Here is a 19,848-nt window from a genome sequence, read left to right as displayed (position 1 = left end):
CCCACCCCCAAAGGGGTAGTCCACCCCGAACTGCTACGTCACATCCCTTCTGCACGAGACCACAAGCATCCCCAGACATGTTTCAGCCTTGTTGGGCGTCATCAGTGAGGAGTAGCTTGGGTCTCTAGGCCCAGCAGGCACGGCAGTGCAAAGTCACTTTCAACCATGAAAAGAATTCCTACAACTTTTCATGGTTGTGACAAAAGACAAAAATGTGTCTTTACATGACATTGGCGACGAGTCAGGAGCGACACACACTTCCCTGCAACACTGACGCAAAACTTTCTATCAGTGCAAAATGGCACAACCCGCCTCCGTTTCTGCCACACCCAGGTAAACTAGCTATTCCTTGGAGCCAATGGCATAGCTGTGAGAAACTACATAGTTTGGTATGGAATTTAAACCACCCAGAAAGACTTCCAGATGGCACACCACCAACCCCTGTTGAAGATTAGGATGTATATCAGTACACGCGAAAGCCATTAATGTGATAGAAAAGTGATTTGGGAACAACCAAAGCATGACGCGCTGCACACAGGCAGGTTTTACGAGTGCAGAGGGCAGGATTGGCAATGCGTACTCTCCTTCCACCCCAGTGTCAGCATGAAAACCAGATCAAATCATCAGTTTATCATTTTTAGATATTCTCTGATTACATGAAGTAATCATTGGAAACCTTTGCCACAACATTTCAACTTTCTATTTATTGAAAGCTCCTTCAAAACACACAACTTGCATTGGTGTGTTTAGATGGCCTTTTCAGCTCCTACATTTGTGCATGACTAATCCAATGCTTTCATGGATGCATGGTGTCATTAGAACATAGCTATTTATTTATGTATGTATTGGCTATTTATAAAGCACTTAGACAGGAAATGGTGTTTCAAGGCGCCACTAGACAATAAAGGGGGTGGGGACAGGGAGGAAAACACCAATGACAGTCCTACTAGGCCCTGCTGTTAACCATATAGCAGCTAGAAGCTGCTGTCTGTCAGATGTCAGTGAGATAATTATTCACATATCCTGATTCCTTCTCTTAAAATATCTCGTTGAAGCAACTGCACATGCACGTGGTTGGCTGACCAGTAAGGCTCGAAATAGAGAAGTATCGAAAGGGACCTTAATTATAAATTCCACTCAGCCTCATGGAGCCTTACCAGTCCAGAACCCAGGGTCTTTAGGTCCTTTAATCACTGCTTACTCAGTTGAAGTTCTATCCCATAGAGCCGCAGCACATCCCAGAATGCTTGCAAAACATGCTTGCCTAAACCAGCCTATGCCAGCTCCCACAGATTATAGGCACAAAGCTGAGAAATAGATGTTGTGGCTGCCAATGCTCTATTGGTGTAATCAAAATGTCGTAACTAGGTTCATGCTCAGCCACTCGATTTATAAGCACTATGTGTGTCCTTCGCTGAAATCATGGTAAAAGACAACATTGGCAAAGCCAGCAGTTTTGGCTTATGTACAAGTATATGGAAGTTGCCAAGCACTGCTGTTAGATGCCCAGGTACTCACACCACAAGTGACTTTTCTGACTCAAAAGCCCAAACTGTTGGCATTGTCAATGCTTGTTCTTTTTCAAATCAATTAGGATAAAATCAATAGAAGAAGATATTGTGTGAGTACATGTACTCTATTGGTGAAAGTAAGATGCAACCACTTAGACGTGTGACTTCATAAATAAGTTATTGATAGTAGAATAAACATCTGCAAACAAATCCTTATAATAAAAGAAGATTTATATATTGTGGTACAGGGGATGCAGGTATAGGGTAATCTGAGGCTGAACAAGGCAGTTCTTGAATATGGGGAGCCCTCGCAGCCCTACTTTATGTGACGCTAATCAGGTTTTGGCTAATGGGTGGGCTGATGCATTCTGCTCACAGGTGTGGGCAACTAGAGGCCCGGAGTGTAGGAAATTGCATCATCCTGGACCATGTATTTTGTTTGGATTGAGCCTGCTAGCACAGGAACCGAGATTGAAACCAGCTGCAGTGGTTCAGCCACTGCAGTTTGGTGGTGCTTAGGCACCTCAAAGAGGAAGGGAACATTTATTTATATATGGGAGCACAGTCTTTTTTTATTTTGTGGACATAGAATACCCTATAAGGTCAGGACTCTGCATTTGACACCCTTCTAGAAAGGACTTGGAATTACTTTGGGGAGGTACAGCCTGCCCTCCTGTGTTTTATACAACGTTGGCCAAGATACCTTTCTCCCACCTTAGTCACAAATGGTGGACCATTGTCACACAGTCCACTGGCTGGCTGAGTTGGGCTGTCACCAAAAGCACACAGAGCTCTCACTCCAACAGCCCACTGCATGCCCTGCTCCGCTATACAGGAGAGAGGGCTTTTAAATGTAATGCTTCTGCATGGCCTGGTGTCACACCCAATAGACACTGTGCCAGGCTAGGGGATGCCTTCAGTGCTACCCCAATAGTTTGATCCTAACTGCAGTACATGCTGTTAATGGCCTCTGGTATTCGCTAAACTGTGCTTAGAGCACGGAGGGCCTGATTTAAAAAAAATTAACATTGGGTGTCTGTCTTGAGCCACCTCTCCAATATATTCACATTGCACATTATGACTCAGAAAAGACTCAATCATGTTTGTGTGTGCAATATTGTAAAGACCGGAGGGAGGGTCTGGACTTCCACTCTCTATATGGTAGAGTGGAGGCACAGAGACCCCTGCCAAGATTCTCTATTATGGTAACGTAGTCGAGCAATCCAGGCCTAGCTTCTCAGGAGGTGATCCTAGCTGGATCTTAAGTACAGTGTAGTCCCCAAGCACCCACGAAGGAATGTCCACACACTGTATCAGTTAAAATACAGTCTTTATATAATTAATACTTAAGGTCATATACACAATCACGATAACTCACTTTGTACTCTGAAAATCAACAATGGTAAATATGTACAATTCTAAAGTGGTACCACTAACGTTATTAGATCTTATTCAAGTGCATACGGTCAGAATGACACAACAATCCAAATAAAGAGGAAACCAGCAGTAGAGAGAGGAAGGAAAACAAGATGGTTGAACACTTGGTAGAATACTGGCCCCTACCACTAGACACAGTTCTGTGTGGAGATCCCCCCACCTGGGCAACCTGTAGAAGAAAGATACAAGCCCAGTCCATATATTGTTCACCCTTAGACTTCCCAATAGTTCTGCAACCCCAAAGTACCTTGGTGTTGTAGCGTTCCGCGTCTGGGAAATCGACAACCCTTCTTGAGGGTCCTCCCTTTCAGGCAGGAGTCACGGGTCGTCGAACGTCTGACGGAGAACAGGTCGAGCTACGACGACGAAGTGGCCGCGTCGTTCCTAGCGGTGCTCGTTGACGGGGAAGCGTAAACGTCCTGCAAGGAAGAGGCGTGCGAGGCACCTCGGTGTCGATAGTTCTGGACCGCAAAGAGTTGAAGAACTGTGGCCCAGCAAGGGCTTCGAGTCGTTGGCATTTCTGTGGTCTTTGGGTGCCGGAAAACCCACCGGTGGATACTCCTCTGCGCATCGACGGTAAGGCCTTCTCCAGCAGGATACAGCAGCGACGATGCGGACGAGAGCGTCCTTGGATCAATGAAGTTTCTTAGCCAACGGGAGCACGGCGGTTCCAGTCGGCGACAGCGGTCGACGACAGTGATGGACAACAGTCCAGTCGCTTGTCCTTGGAGTTCCACAGCAGTCCTCGTATCGGGTCGGCAGCCTGTCGAAGGTCTGTCTACCAGGGAGCTTAGGCAAAGATCAGCTGTGCACGATGGTCCCTCATAGCTCGGGAAGAGGGCGTCTTACCAGGTCCTCTCTGGGTCAGTTCTTGAAGCACAGCAGCTTTCAGATTGCGAATGAGAGCAACAGCAATTCTTCTCGTCCAGCAGGGCTTAAGGTTAAGCTTCACTCCAGTTACTCGTCGTAGTGGACTTCAGCTTCTGAACACGATTCCTAGCAGTGAGAGGTCCCCAGATATACTGCTAATCTGCCATGCATTCCGCTGGGTCATACTCAAGCATCCAATCACGACTACGGGCATTCATGCAGGCAGGCAGCCAATCAGGCACAAAAGGTATTCAGGCCATTCACTTCTCTCTAGACACTCACAAAAAGTTATGTGTATTGTGACAAGTACAGAGCCATTCAACACTCCAAGCTGCATTCATACCGGTTTCGGGCTGGGCTGTCTCAACCATTGTGTCAAACACCAGATACTAGGCAGTCACAACATAGAATGTATATTCGTCACACACTCCATTCACCCAGGTCCCACCCACAGGCATACCCACAACATGTGGTCGTTGAGAAGGCTCCAGCCAGTCTGGTCGGCACTTCCCCACACTACCATATACAGAACTTCCACCCAATAGCCAGTCAGGGGGAAGGGACAGAGGCAGGGCTTCCCGGGACTTCGGGAAGATCAGGGTAACAGGTGATGGAAGGCAAGAGGCCAGAGGGGCAATTTTGCCTCCATCAGGAATCTACCGATTCCAATGACAGGGCCTGGGCATCCCTAAATGGAGGACGCTCAGGGCACCAGTCATTTCAGCAAGGAGCTGCCACCAGCCCGTACCCTGCTCTGTGGGTCACACACAGGTGCCCAAAAACATACACTAGGGGCACAGGGTTGTACCCCTACCCATGGGTGCCATAAGGGTATCCCATGGGTCTGTTCACCAAACCAAAAGAGAGAGAGCTGCACCGCCAGGAGTCCCACATGAACTCCTGCGCGGAAAACACGACAGAACACATGACAAAAAGCAGTAAAGGACAAGGGTACGGAGGCCCTGTCCCTCCGATGCATTTCCAGCATCACAAATATACAAAAAGATACAATGGATCTGGTTGACATACAAACATTAGCAACAGAATATTTCATCCGTCCTGAACGCCAGAAAAAGATATTTGTTTTTTTAACAAATGCTCATGATCATCACTCACTACAAAATAATTGGCAGATCATTTTACTCTGTGGTTTGTGTCTGCAGCAAAGTCCCCGTCGAGAGGGTTGTAAAGTTTGTGAGATTTGTGGACAAGGAATGGTGGGTGGACACCCAATCTATTTGGGACTAGCTATGCTCGGGCCATGAAAGCCTTTTGACTTGAAATGGTAAAATGTTTATGTGAACTGAGCCTTCTGAAGTGAGACGCTAAATTGAAGGATTTTATACTCTGAACTGCTTTTCTTTTTCTTAATTTTCTTGTTTTCTTCTTTTCTCTTGTTTTATACAGTGATGATATATGTAATTTAATATGTACTGCTATTTTACTTTTATGAAAAGTCGAGTTCTTTGACTAAAACACAACAAATTAAAAATACAAAAAGTCCCCAAGGTGTCCTCTGTCCCTCCCAGATTTGATGTCTCCTACGACCCTGGCAGCGTGGAAGCACATAACAGCGTTAGTGAGCTAAAGTGATTTAGGAGAAGACGTGTGAAGTGGCTTTATGCAGAAGAAGGGTTTTGTTTGTTTCCGTCTCTGCTCAGCGCTCTGCTGACATAGAAAATTGACTTCTTGCATCAGCGGTCGTGCAAAGCTGTAATAGTTCGAGGAGCTGGCACTAACTATTACATGCCGCCTAATCCTAGCGATTGTTTATTAAAGTTTAGGAAGCAGCATTTCTTTGTGATTGCCACGCTGAAAAGACCAGCTGTTTTACTGTTAAATTACAAATGCACATTAATTCAAAAGAAAACCCAGTTAAAATTCTATTAACTGAAAACTCTTAGGTGTAGCAAGAATAAAACTGTATATTCCGTAACTAGAATGAATTTGTTAAGATAGTCAATTTAAATATAAATAAACCAGTGCCTGTTGCGCCAAATATTTTAACTAGAGATTGATAAGCAAATCTGCACAAGAAGTCTTTCAAGGCACACAGTTTCTTCAGCAGCAAAGGTTCTAAATAATTAGTCTACTGGGACTCAGTCAAGGATTGAGGAGGTCTGAACTTTTGATAAAGAAGTTACTTTTCTGTAAAGTGTCAAGAAAAGATTCAAAGAAGAAGTTTCAGTTCTGATAAAGTTTCTAAAAGGAAAGAGAAATCAGTTTATAATGAAGAGAAGAACAGAAGTTTTCTTTAAGCAACCCCTGGGCATATAGCACACATTTTCAGTAAGGGGGGAGTCATTTGGGAAGCAGGAGTTAGTGAGCAATTTAAATAATGGGATGTTCTTCTCGTTGCATGTCTCAAGTGTACTTCAGTTGTAGAAGATGTGGACCGAGTTTATTATTCTGTCCCATTCCCCTTTCCCTTTGGGGTGAGAAGTGCATTGTCTGTTTATACTAAGGCAGAGGGCTGAACACTTCGAGGGTTTGTGGGGACATCAGGTTCCATGATTTCTTCAGGATCTTAACCACCTTTTGCGACATTCGGCACCATCGGTTTGAAATGATTGATTAATGCCTTTATCAGTGTTCACAAAAAATACTGACTCTCAATTAACTGCCCAGGACCTGTAATGAATTCCTGTTCAGAACATGGTTTTCTACACCATAGAACACTCTGCAGCTTTTCAATGATACTTATATGTATATAGGAGTGTGCCCTAATAGAACTTGAGAGTGACTTTTATGCCCTAGCAGAAGAAAACAAGCACTTATAGACCATGGAGACCAGTAGTTCATTAATATGGTAGTGTTGTCCTCTGTGATTGAATTCACATCTTTGAAATTGACACTTATGGAGCAATCAGTGCTAGAAGTTGGAGTAAGAAAACCTTCACCTCAAATTGTATCAGGGTGGTGGCTTGTGGCCACCAAAACAACAGGGCTATGTTAAGAATATATCAAAATAATGCATATTGACTGGGCCTTGCACAATTACATTTTGCCTGTAGAGCAGCTCTGGGCTCTTCCTAGAATGAAACATTTAAAAGAAAACACAAAAGAACTCTGGTGTAAGCAAGATATGGGTAGCTCAAATTGACTCCTTGCAGTTGAGCAGTGAATATGCAAGATGCCCATCCAGAGGTGCAATGATATTTGGGTGGGTGCAACCTGAAACTTGGATTCACATACTTCAGGAAAACAAAAACAAATTGTGACAATTTGCGATGCAACATCAGCACAAGTTACCCTTGATTGTTGGTTTTTGATTGGCACTGGACATCAGGTGGCAGGAGTAAAGGCAGAAATAGAAATTAACAAAGTTACAGTGTATGAGCCAAGAGATACAGCAGGCCTCATAAACACATCAGCCGCTATGCCCATTATCAGACATTTCGTTACTTGCACCTTTCTGACTAACACTATTCCTTGTATTACAAGGAAAAACACTTGTGCACTTCCAATTAACTGGACCTGTGTTTTGTCCATACTCAGCACCTCACAAACAGTAAGAAAACAGAACTTCCTTTCACTGCTCAGCATGCATAAGCATGGTTATTTTCTATCTAATTGTAACTTAAATGATCAGTAGAAAGGAATGCAAGGTAACGAGAGCATCCTAGAAGCAGGTAACCCAACAGAAATGTAGGATTGTAAGCAGTGGTAGGTCACTAATAGGGGCATGCTCAGGCATCGCCCCTCCATTTGGGACCCAAAGAGATGCCTGAAGAAAACATGACCACCATAATGCAAATGTAGCTTTTGCATTCTAAAAAGAAGCAACATTTTTAGACTATTTGAAAATAAAAGAGAGCATTTTCTAAGTCTACAGGCCATTAAACAAGGTGTTTCAAACCGATGTAACACAGTTACAACTGCCTTATCACCCTTTTTGTGTTCCATGTTGCTTTAATGTTTTTTGTAGGCAGAACGATGGGGTTGTCGGCCAGCGGTACGACGTCGTTTCAGTGACAGTTGTTTTTCGGTGGGCCATTTGGGACTCGAAGAGATGCTTGAAGAAAACATGTCCACCATAATGCAAATGTAGCTTTTGCATTCTAAAAAGAAGCAACATATTTAGACTATTTGTAAATAAAAGAGAGTGTTTTCTAATTCTACAGGCCATTACACAAGGTGCTTCAAACAGATGTAACACAGTTACAACTGCCTTTTCACCTTTTTTGTGTTCCAGGTTGCTTTAATGTTTTTTGGCGGCAGAACAGTGGGGTTGTCGAACAGCGGTTCAGCGTCGTTTTGACGACAGTTGTTTTTTTAATAGGTGTTTTTACGAAAACACTTTGCTGAAAAAAAAAATTGACATTTGGGGAGTAGGGCAGGGAGGGCAGATAACAGATATGGGGGGTCGGAAACAATTAAAAAGTAGGTGGGGGTGAAACCCTAATAATAAAAAATAAAAATGTGATGACTTTTTTAGGTAAAATACATTTGTAAAAACACCTGTCATAAAAATGCCTGTCGATAATATGACATAGAACCTCGGCCAGCTTGCCCTTTACAGACTGGTGTGTAACTAATTTATTCCTATGGAATTCACCTGTGTTTTGAAACTGACAAAAACTAGGTGGATTCCACAGGAATCTATAATAAATTAGGTATGCTATGTAAAAATGCAAGTGGCACTTACAATGTTTGTGCTATGAAATGCAAAAAGGAGGCATAAAGGCAATTGTACCTGTTTTTTTACACCTTTTTTCCACTTTGTACTTCAAATGACTACTATTGAGCTGCCCCCATGGAATAGGATCAGTCTACTACCCCAGCTCACAGCATGGATGCCCCAGTGGGTTTTTCCTGCACAATATCTTGGCATGATGGACAGTCCTATTGGCAATGATCATTACTATCATGCTTTATCCACACTTGCTGGTAGATTGGTCCAATCAGAAATAGGGATGGCGTGATCAGAACTGGAATAGCTGGGCCTGACAGGGGCTCAAAGGGACTTGCGCAGGACCTGGGCCTTAATAATTGAAGAGTCACGAGTCTTCTGATCTCATATTTATTGTATAATCTTAGAGTTTGTCCTCAAGCCTGCTTCTCTAGTAGTGTTCCTAGCTGGAATTCCATTCCTGACAGGAGTTCAGGAACACACTTGGGCTTTGATGAATAAATCGGCACACTGGCTTAACGTCACCAGTCCATGGGGAGATCTAAATCCAGCAGCCATAATTATGACCCGTAGGGTGAGATTGGTGAGCCCTAGAAAAAAATCATAGCTGTTGATGTGACGTCTTGTTCCTTTTCACATAAGTAGTGGGCATGGAAGGTTCTTGAATCAGAGCAGAGACTCTGACCTTAGATTGATGGAACAGGCATAATATTGCTTTTAGGATATTGTTATCCTCTGCATCGATTTCAACCAATGACTGGTAGGAAATCAATTAGATCTTATCACCCAGACATATTTCCATGTATATGGACTTTCACGAGTTGAAGGCCGCACTTGTTCAGAGGGTACAGAGATTAAACAATGGTACAATCTCCCTCCAGGGAGGTGTACCTATTGGGCTGGAAAAGGGGTTCTTATAGGCGAAAGCCTTAAGTTGGTGAACTGTTCAAGTAGGTTCCTCCAATGGAAAAGGGTTAGTACACTTAAGGACTTTGAGAGTAGTGATAAAAAGAGACATTACCTACAGGCATATGAAACCTAGGGCACACCAAGAAGGAGCTTATTAGCAGAGGGACTCACTACCTGCTGTCAGGAAGTTTGTTTCTTGAAACATAGGAGGGCTGAATAAAAAAGTGGCTGACAAGTATTTGGAATCCGTCCTTGACCAGGCTGATTTTATTCTTTTTCAATCAAACTGGGCCCACCTATGTGTACTCCCACCACAACCTACAAAAAACGTAGAGCCAAAGGGGGCTTAATATTATGGTTCTCAGTACCTGTCCAGGGACTGTTACATGTACTCCCATTAATTCTGCATATGTATTGCACCTCGGAATTCAGGGCAAATATGTTTGGGAGAAACTGAAAATGTTTAATATATATAACATTTATGGAAGCCATCTGGAGCACTGTGACTGGCTCCCAGCAGGACATGTGATACACTGCCTGCCTCCCTTATGAAGTCTCCCCAGGGCATACAGACCAGGTGTCTGTAGCGAAGAAACAGAAGGAGCAAAGGGATGCTCCCTATTTGAGCCTTTTAGGGCTGGGAAGAGCCTACGGCCAGAACCCTGGCTCAAGACAGGAATTTACCAAGCGTTCCCTTTAGCTGACTGCCGTTTCCATGCATAGGGATCCTTCCACCCATTGACTATCCATTCACCACAGAGACCCACAGGACCAATGAAATTTGCTGTTAAGGGTCTATTGTCTGCTGTTCAGCTACTTATATCCCAACTCAGAATTTACAGCTGTTTCTTCTCAACCAGCCATTCACTCCTTCCCTTTCTGCTCAACCTCCTACTCTCCCTCTCTCCTGGGCTGCACGCATTCTTAATTGTCCTCACTTGCCCATTGCCTCTACTCACCATCACGCATCTTGATTTCGCTCCATTCCTCTTCCTACTTTTCTCCTTCCATTCTCTTATAGCCTTCAGGCTCAACTTGGTGTAATTTCCACATCAGTCTCCGGGCTCTCCATCTTCCTTCTTCCCCCTGCACCCACTGCCCTCAAGATGCTCCGTGCTCCCAAGATCTCCAACCTCATTTACCCCCCTCGCCTACCGCACAACACCTGCTCCACTACCCCACCTCCTGTCACTCTTTCACTCTTTCACTCTTTCACTCTTTCACTTGGCCTCTGGAATGCACAATCCCTCTGCAAGAAGCCGTCCTACATCACTGACCACTTCGACTCTTACCACCCTCAACATTCACTTCTTGCTGTCACAGAAATGTGGATCTTCCCTCAAAATTAGGCAATGCTAGCAGCTCTTCACACTGACTCTGCTATCTTCTCCCACTCTCACAGACAAATTGTGAAGGGCAGCGGTTTGGGGTTGCACATCAAAAAGGCCCTCAAAATCACCCCTCTACCTCTCTCTGACATCAAATCTGCTTTTGAATAAGCCACTATTGAACTCCTCCCTCCTCCTCTCACTGTTCTAGCTCTCTATCAACCCCCTGGTCCTCTTAACAACTTCCCTAATATGAACCTTCTCCTTGAGTCACTTCCTACCGACATCCCTATTGACATGCAGGGGGACTTTAACTTTCCAAACCCTCTGCAGCTGCCTGCCTTGAACTGAAATCCCTCCCATCTGATCACTCTCTCTACTCACTCCATTGCCAGCCCACTGACCCTGGTGGGAGCTCTCCTGACCTTCTCTTTCTCTCTTGATCTTGTATTTCTGTCTTATTTACTCTCCTCTGAACTCTCTATTTACCTTACTCCCTGTGATCATTCCATTGGTTCCTTTAATATCTCGGCCCCTCTGCAATGACTTAGAGGAGATTACATTCAGGCAGGACTCTCTTGCCCCTTACCTTGATGATGTGATAACCTCCCTATTGCCTCTTTCCCCTATTCATGCCTTTTCCAATGACCGTGCTATTTCTGACTTTCACTATGCACTTAGGACTCCCTTTGACCAATACTATCATGCTCACACATTAACACCTTCGCATGCCCATTCTCAGCTTTTGATCACCTTTGAAATTCAGACCCTCAAAACAAATATTTGCTGTGACCTGCGATGCTGGTGCAAATTACAGACACCTTCCCTGCTCCTAGACTACAAACATTCCCTTGCAGCCCTAACCTCTGAACTGGACTCTGCCAAATCCTACTCCTTCACAAACCTAATCTTCTCCCAATCACCCTCGCAGACTTTCATCTAGCCCCAAACTTTGCTTGCACCTCCCAAGCCAATATCCATCGCCTCCTTCCTTTCTTCTGACTTCTCTAAAATGTGTGGCAGTCTCACTGCCCTCCTGCCTCCCCAAGCCTATCACTGTCAAACAAGTCTCCCCCAATCCTTAATACACTTGACAACTTATCACCTACCTCTCCTATTAAATGAGCACCCTTCTGATATAGTGCCAACCCTTCTTGCACTCCCATCATCCCTTTTCCTCCCCAAATGGTCAAATGCTTAGATTCAATCACTTGTCCTTATGTGTCTGACCTCTTTAACCTCTCTCTCTGCTTGACTCGACCCTGCCTCCTTCAAATTGGCAACTGTCCTACCCCTATTGAAGAATCCCTCTGCTGACCCAAACGTCTGAGCAAACTATCATCCATTTTCTCCCATTGCCCATTATTCAAAAGTCCTTAAACAAGTGGTCTTTGACCGGATCACCTTGGAGATAATGTCCTTGGAGATCCACTCAATCTGGCATCTGTAGTAACACTCCACCTAGACTGTACTCATGCATGTCTCCAAAATTTCAACTCTAAAAATAACTCATTCATTCCTCATAGTTTTCATATAGGAAAGTCAAAAATGCCAGTGATAAAAGATAACATCGTAAGGGAATACTTTTTGGATCATAGAAACTTTTATTATTACTAACATTAAGAAGCCAATAGGGAAACAACCCAAAGAATCCTTACGGAACAAAGTTCTGGCATGGCTCCATCAGAGAACAGGGCATGGGCTTGTTAGATCCTCTGACCTGAAGGTCCTCCGCAGGTTTGAGGTTCAGGACTGGTGTGCCCATGAGGAAAGGGAATGTATCTTGGTGGGTTGTGGGACCAGCAACTTGCCATTATTTCTAAGCATGTGTCATTGGCAAAGGGTACTTCTAATCTGAAACTGATTCTCGACCTGAAGTAAGACTACTGTTTAACTATGCCCTGACCTGCCATTAGTACTACTACCTGTAACTGAGCTTGCTCTGTCATTCGTTTATGTATGTACCTTACCATGTTGTGTATGTTTGTTTTTGTGTTAGCTCTATGAGGCCCATGGGCGTGTGATAAAAAAAAATAATAATAATGCTCACCACTCCAAACACTTTCTGTTGCTTTTGAAAAGGTCGACACCTCCCCTCTCCGCATTCCCCTAGAGGGCCTTGGGTTTTGCAAATCTACTCTTGCCTGGATCACCCCCTACCTACAAATTCGATCCTTTAAAATCTTTTGGAACTCGCAAACATCTGATCCCCACCCCTCTCCCGATCAGTCCTTGGATCTCTGCTCTTCACCATTTTTACCTCTGCAGTAGGAAGACCTATCCCGTCTTTTGGCTTTCACTATCATTTTTTTGCTGGTGGAACTCAAATATGTTTCTCCTTTTCCTCCTTCACCCCTGCCATATCATAACAGATTACAAACTGTTGCTGCAATTCGTCACTGGATGGCTCTCTGCTGCCTCATGCTGAACTCTTCAAAAACTAAAGTCATCTTTCTCCCTGTTTCCAATGGCATCTCTTTCCTCCACCTACCAATATCCTCTCCCACTTCTGCCAACCGACAAAATGTTGGTAGGCTCTCCAGGAACAACCGCTTTCTTTTCAAGTTACTTTTCCTAGACTACAAAGCTATCACTGGTCTTGCGCCTCATTACCTGTCTGATTGTGTTGAAGTTTACTCACATCTCGTTTTCCTTCCAATCCTCCTCTGCACTCAACCTCACCATCCCAGAGCCCCCCTATGCCTCCTCTCACCTTCGCTCTTTCACCCTACTTTATTTTATTTATTGTTCATTTGTAATGTGCCTATACACAAGTGTTTTGAGGCGCATCAAGGCAGGAGGGGAACAGGAAAGGGGAAGGAGCATTCCTAATAGGCCTTGCGACATTCAGATCGTGCAAGTGTAGTATCAAGAAGTGCATGGAGGAAGAGAGGTAAAGAAGTGGAGGAGCTGGGAGGAAGGACCCATGCGAAGGAAAGTGCAAGCGGGGCCATGGGGTGGAAGAGAGTAAGTGGTGTCCACAACTTGCCCTGCTCCACTGAAACCGACTGCCCATAAAAATCAAACAGCTCAATTGTGAATCTCTTCAAAAGCTCAGCTTAATCTTCCCCTATTTGCTAAAGAAGCCCCCCCCTGCCCTCATCACTTGTTAGGATGTTCTATTGATCAATTATGCGTTTCTTGATTTGACTACTTTGTATGTAATATTTAGTCGCAAATACTCGGTCTGGACTTTCTCATGTCAGAGTTTTTGTCAAAAGACTTTCACAAACTTTGTTTTTAGTTTTGGATAGAGCAATTTCTAAATCGTTGTCTGGATATCCTCGTTGGCGTAGTCTGTCTCGTAGTTTAGCGAGTTGTTCATTGCATTCTTCCGGATCACTCACAATCCTTTTGACCGTAAGCATTTGGGCATAGGGTAAGTTCTTCAGGATGTTTAGAGGAGGAAAGCTCATCCTGTGTAATAAGTTTTTCCTCTCCGTAGGTTTTGTAAAAAGGGTTGTGGTTATATCTGGTCCCTTTATCTTAGTCTGAACATCTAAGTAATGTACATCAGGAGTGCTAATTTCCATGGTGAACTGGAGTGTTTATGTTCTTCAAGTTGATTTCTTCTGCCACTCCACACTCCAAAGATGTCATCAATATATCTGACCCACTTTTTGATGATTTTTTTCCAATGTTCATGTTTGAGTATATGTGTTGATTCAAAACAATACATAAATGTATTAGCATATGCCAGTGCCGTAGTGGCTTCCATAGCTGTCCCCTGATGTCTGGAGATAAAATGACTGGTTATATCAAAACAAGAGATCAAAGAAATTACATTTAGAAGAATCATCAATAATTCTTTTGAGGCTCCAATAGAGTCTTCTTGCAAAAGCAACCATTCCTCTGCCTCTTGCCCTAGGGTGTCTGGAATGCTGGCATACAAGCTATTGACATCACTTGTGAAAAGTATATAATTCTCTGTTAGCTTGATCTCATTCAGAATCTGTAAAAAATGTGTGGTGTCTTTAACATAAGTTGGAGTTTTCTGGATGAGTGGTTGTAGAAAAAAATCTATGTAAATCCCCAGAGGATGTAGTATGCCACCTGTTGCTGCGACTATTGGTCTACAAAGGGTTTGGCTACTCTTTTATGAATCTTTGGGAGAATGTACAGATGCAGCACTTTAGTGTAGACAACAAGGAGCTCATTTTATGCGTAATCCATTCCCTTTCTTCTGCCATCTTTAGAATGATTTCTAAATCTTGTTTGATTTCCATCGTGGGATCTTTCTCGAGTCTCGCATACGTATTGGCATCTGAAAGTTGACGCATACATTCTTGATTGTAATCCTCAGTGTCAAGGATGACAACAGCCTCTCCCTTGTCTGCAGGTCTGATCATGATCGATTGGTCTTGGAACAATGTTCTGATTTGGGAAAGTTTTCCTCTGTTTAACTTATGTGCTTTAGGACTTCTGAATAGTATTCTTCTGATGTCACTCTTGTGGAAGATTTCTATAGACTGTACACTTATCAGTGCTGAAAAGGTGCTCTTAGGCTTAGACTCTATGTATTCAGTATCTTGATCTTAGGGTTCTACTGATGGTGGCAGTTCAGAAAAGAATACTTTGAGTTTAAGCTTACGTATTAACTTGTGTATCTCCACCAGTGTGTTAAATCTACTACTACTATGGGTAGGAACGAATTTCAATCCTTTGGCTAATGTTTTGATTTCATGTTCAATCGCTCATTTGAATGTCTACGTGTGTTGTAATCCCCCATTGTTACTGACAAGCAGTTTGCCTACTGTGTAGGGATACGCCCTTTAGAACTATGACCGTGCAATTGAGCAATGGTTGTCGACAGCATCGGCCATATTTTTGCATAATGTACCGCTCGGGCCGGCGAGCGTATATCTAGTCAAGGTGGACATAATATTTACCTCCACAGACCAGCCAAGATTGTCAATTAATATGCACATTTATTTTTCATTGCTTTTTCCTTTTTTGCTATGTATGACACATGCACATTTTTTATTGTTTTTTTTATTGTTTAACACAGCAATTTAAGAATTACGTACAAACGTATGTTAATAGTTTTTACTACATACACTCCTTTGAGATTCATAGCACTCCTGTGAACAATGAGCCCTTGCAAGATGGCCAACCGTGTTTCTAATCAAAGTTAGTTGTGGTCACCATGACGACCCTTTGTTGAATCTTGCTTTTTTTACAGTATGCAAACCACATCTCGTAGTTTCTTTCTCGTGAGATGCTGCCGCACCAGAGGTAAGAGCGGTCTCCTTGAACACACACTTCACACTGTACTACACCATAATGGCGTTATTCTTAAGCAGAACCCATTTTTTACTCAACGGATCCCGCTTTTATGAGAAGCATACTAATGCAAGCAACGCCACAATCTATCAGCTACTGTCAGCATACTGAATTCTAACTGGTAAGAAGCATGAATACACAAGAGCACAGTATGAGGACGTATCACTCTATTGGGCACTATTTTTAAGTTATTATGATTTTTTTTTATCTCCACAGACACTCGTTTGATTACTACCACCAGCAGGTTAGTACACTTACTTCAAAAGAAGTGGTTGAGTCACATACAATTCCTTTAAACCATATCTAAGCTAATGAGAATATCTGGCTCTCTGTTCTTTTTTCTTTCCTGATTTGATTTATGGTCTCTACGCATACGTACATGATTTTTCACTATTTTGCCTGTGATGTACTATTGGCGTAATTGCAACCCAATTGTGTTTATAAATGCTCTATGGACCTGTATACGTTCATTTTATAATGTGTGAATTGATTGGATACCTGATTCGTTATTAACCACTCATATATGACATGCTGCAATTGCTTTGGATAATGATACATATTGATCTGATCTAAAATATGAAGTTTGTATTGGCCCTGATGAAGGACATGAGAGTCCGAAATGCATTGGCCTTAAGATGCATCTGCTAATAATGAATGAAAGATTCATCAATGAAGATGATTAACCTCTTAAGTGCCAAAGACGAGCTATCTCGTACTTGACATTACGTTTGCAGTGCCAAGGACCAGATAGCTTGTCCTTTTTGGCACAAAACTGAAATCCAAACCCCAGGCCCGGGGGTTCCTCCTCACGTCCCAGGGGTTGGATTTCTGTCAGTTTCACGTCAACACGCATGATGCGTGCTGACGTGAAACTGAAAGTAATTTTCGCTGCAGCCATTCCGGCTGCCACAGTGAAAATAAAAAGGTGAGTTTCCAACTTTCTCTTCCTCGATCTGCAGCACTATTGTGCCGTTCAGATTAAGAGAGGTGTTGTTGGAAAGGGGAGACCCTCCCTTATCCAACAATACCTTTGTTTGAAGCATTGCTGGATGTGGATCGGGCGCAAAGTGCTTGCTCTGTGCCCAGCAATACCACTAGACCACCAGGGACCCGTTTGTAACGTGGGGGTGAGGGGGCTGCTTACTATGTATTGGCCCTCTTCCCCCTGGCCCTCAAAGCATGAGACTGCAGGTGTGCCCCCCCCCCTGGGGGCAGATGGGTGTCCATCTGTCCCCTAGGGAAGGGACCCAAACCAACAAAAAAAGGTTTCATTTTGAGGGGGTTTTGGCCCACTAGACCACCAGGATTTTTTAGGTCATGAAAGGGGGGTGGCCCTCTCCCCCCCACCCCAGGACTACATGAGATGCACCCCATCCATTTGGAGTTAGGGGGAGAGGGCCAACGGAAATGATGGGACAGACCCCCTAAAGGATGGGGATGCAGGTTTTGGCCCTGCAGGGGCACTGCCCCTAGGGAAGGGGACCGAAAAAAAAAATACAAGTTTTGTTTTGGGGGGTTTGGGGCCACTAGACCACCAGAACTGTTTGTGTCATGAAAGGGGGGTGGCCCTCTCCCCCCACCCCAAGTGGATGGGGGCACCTCATGTAGCCCTTCCTGGGGCAGATTGTCAAGGATGGCACTCTAATAAGAGTGGCACAAGACACCCAGAAGAGTTTGGGTGCTGAAATAAAGTGGACAGACAAGTACACACACTGCAGAACGGAAAGAGAACGAAGAGTAGGGAAGAGTAGCAAGGGAAAAGGTACAGAGTGAATACCCTCTTGGGGTGTATGCAGAATAGGAAAAGAGTATTCCACGAACCTTGGAAATACTCTAGCCTTCTGCACAGTTTGCTATAACAGAGTCCCACGCTGTTTGCTCATGACTTGGAACAGCAGCTATGGGTGTCTGTAATGTAGAAACAAGACAAAGGAAGGGGCAGAGGTTGACTGATGGGAACCAACAGACAAGCTCTGAACAAAAGGGTCAACAAACAGTACAAGAGATGTTACTACAGACAAATCCAGGAAAGGAGGAGATAGCAAACTAGCAGAAGGTATAGAAGGGAAAGTCGAGTAACAGGAAAGGATAGCAGAGGACAGTAAGGTACAAGGTAGAGAGTTCCGAGGAGCAGGGAAGTAGTGAGTAAGTCCACAGGAGTAGGACGGTAAGGTAGAAAGCCAGAGGAAAAGGGTTTAGGGCAGCCGGAGAGAGGTAGGCTGTAGAGCAGGGAGCCCAGAGGACAAGGGCTAAGGCAGCCGGAGTGAGGCAGGCTGTAGAGCAGGGAGCCCAGAGGACAAGGGCTAAGACAGCCGGAGAGAGGTAGGCTGTAGAGCAGGGAGCCCAGAGGACAAGGGCTAAGGCAGCCGGAGTGAGGCAGGCTGCCGAGCAGGAAGCCCAGAGGACAAGGGCTGAGGCTGGAAAGCAGCAGAGCGAGATCAGCTGCAATGTGGAGAGCCCGCAGGGCAAGGGCGGAGGCTGGAAGGCAGCAGAGCGAGATCCGCTGCAATGTGGAGAGCCCGGCAGGGCAAGGGCGGAGACTGGAAGACAGCAGAGCGTGATCCGCTGCAAGGTGGAGAGCCCGGCAGGGCAAGGGCGGAGACTGGAAGACAGCAGAGCGTGATCCGCTGCAAGGTGGAGAGCCCGGCAGGGCAAGGGCGGAGACTGGAAGGGGCAGCAGAGCGTGATCCGCTGCAATGTGGAGAGCCCGGCAGGGCAAGGGCGGAGACTGGAAGACAGCAGAGCGTGATCCGCTGCAAGGTGGAGAGCCCGGCAGGGCAAGGGCGGAGACTGGAAGGCAGCAGAGCGTGATCCGCTGTAATGTGGAGAGCCCGCAGGGCAAGGGCAGAGGCTGGAAGGCAGCAGAGCGAGATCCGCTGCAATGTGGAGAGCCCGGCAGGGCAAGACTGTGAGGAAGGGAGCCTGGAAGGCTATGGCTGGAGGCAGCAGGGTGGAGCAAGCAACAAGGCAGGGAGCCCAAAAGGCTAGGGCTGTAGGCAGCAGGGTGTAGCAAGCTACAAGGCAGGGTCCAAGCAGGAGTGATGATTAACAGCAAACAAGGATCCGTAGTCAGAAGCGAAAGGTGGAGGAAGGACTCTCAGATGCAAGAGGCTGAGCCACTGCAGGCAGCAGCCTTTATACTGCCTAGCCCAGCACAGAGGCAGGCTAATTGGTTTCACCTGGCGAATCACACCTGCAGGCAATCGGCCACCTCCCTTTCTGTTCCTGGGCTGGTGGAAGCAGGGCCAGACTCTAAGGCTTCTGGGGGGTGTAGTTCCATAGACAACCAATAGGAACGGCCAGGAAACAATGCTTGCGGCCAGGTGCATTATGGTATGCGTAGTTAGTTGACAACAATCATTAAGCAGCAAAGTCCAAATGGAGCATAAATGGAGGTGCCCATGGCGCAGGCATGACAGTATGCCCCTCTCCAGGCCCCTCTTCAGGCTCCCTGAAGACCGACCTGTAGGAAGAGTGTCTGTTCCACAGTAGAAGAGTCTTACTCCAAAAAGACACATCATGAGGCACCAGAAATGAGTTGTAAGGTGAGAGTCTTGAATGACGGAGCCGGTACCAATGTTCTGAACCTTTGATGTAGAATTCAGAAAAGATTAAGTCTTTGGAACACAGACCCCAACTGTGTGTGCATGAAGAGAGGAACTGCGAAAAACTGCTGCAGGCTCCAAGATAGATTTTGCCTTGACGGCCAACAGTATGATGCTGGAAAGTGGAGCCATAGGTACAGCAGAGTTGGTATCTTTAGGAAGGTTTTCCAAGACATCCGAAGTAGTAATGACAACATTAGGGTTAGCCATAGAGAGTTCAGAGGATACAGCAGCGGTGAGATCTTGGATGGCTGTAGGGGGTATCGATGCTG

The sequence above is a fragment of the Ambystoma mexicanum genome, chromosome 10 (assembly GCF_040938575.1).
Source record: "Ambystoma mexicanum isolate Mex_15411 chromosome 10, UKY_AmexF1_1, whole genome shotgun sequence".
Classification (NCBI taxonomy): domain Eukaryota; kingdom Metazoa; phylum Chordata; class Amphibia; order Caudata; family Ambystomatidae; genus Ambystoma; species Ambystoma mexicanum.
This window is presented reverse-complemented; position numbering follows the sequence as displayed.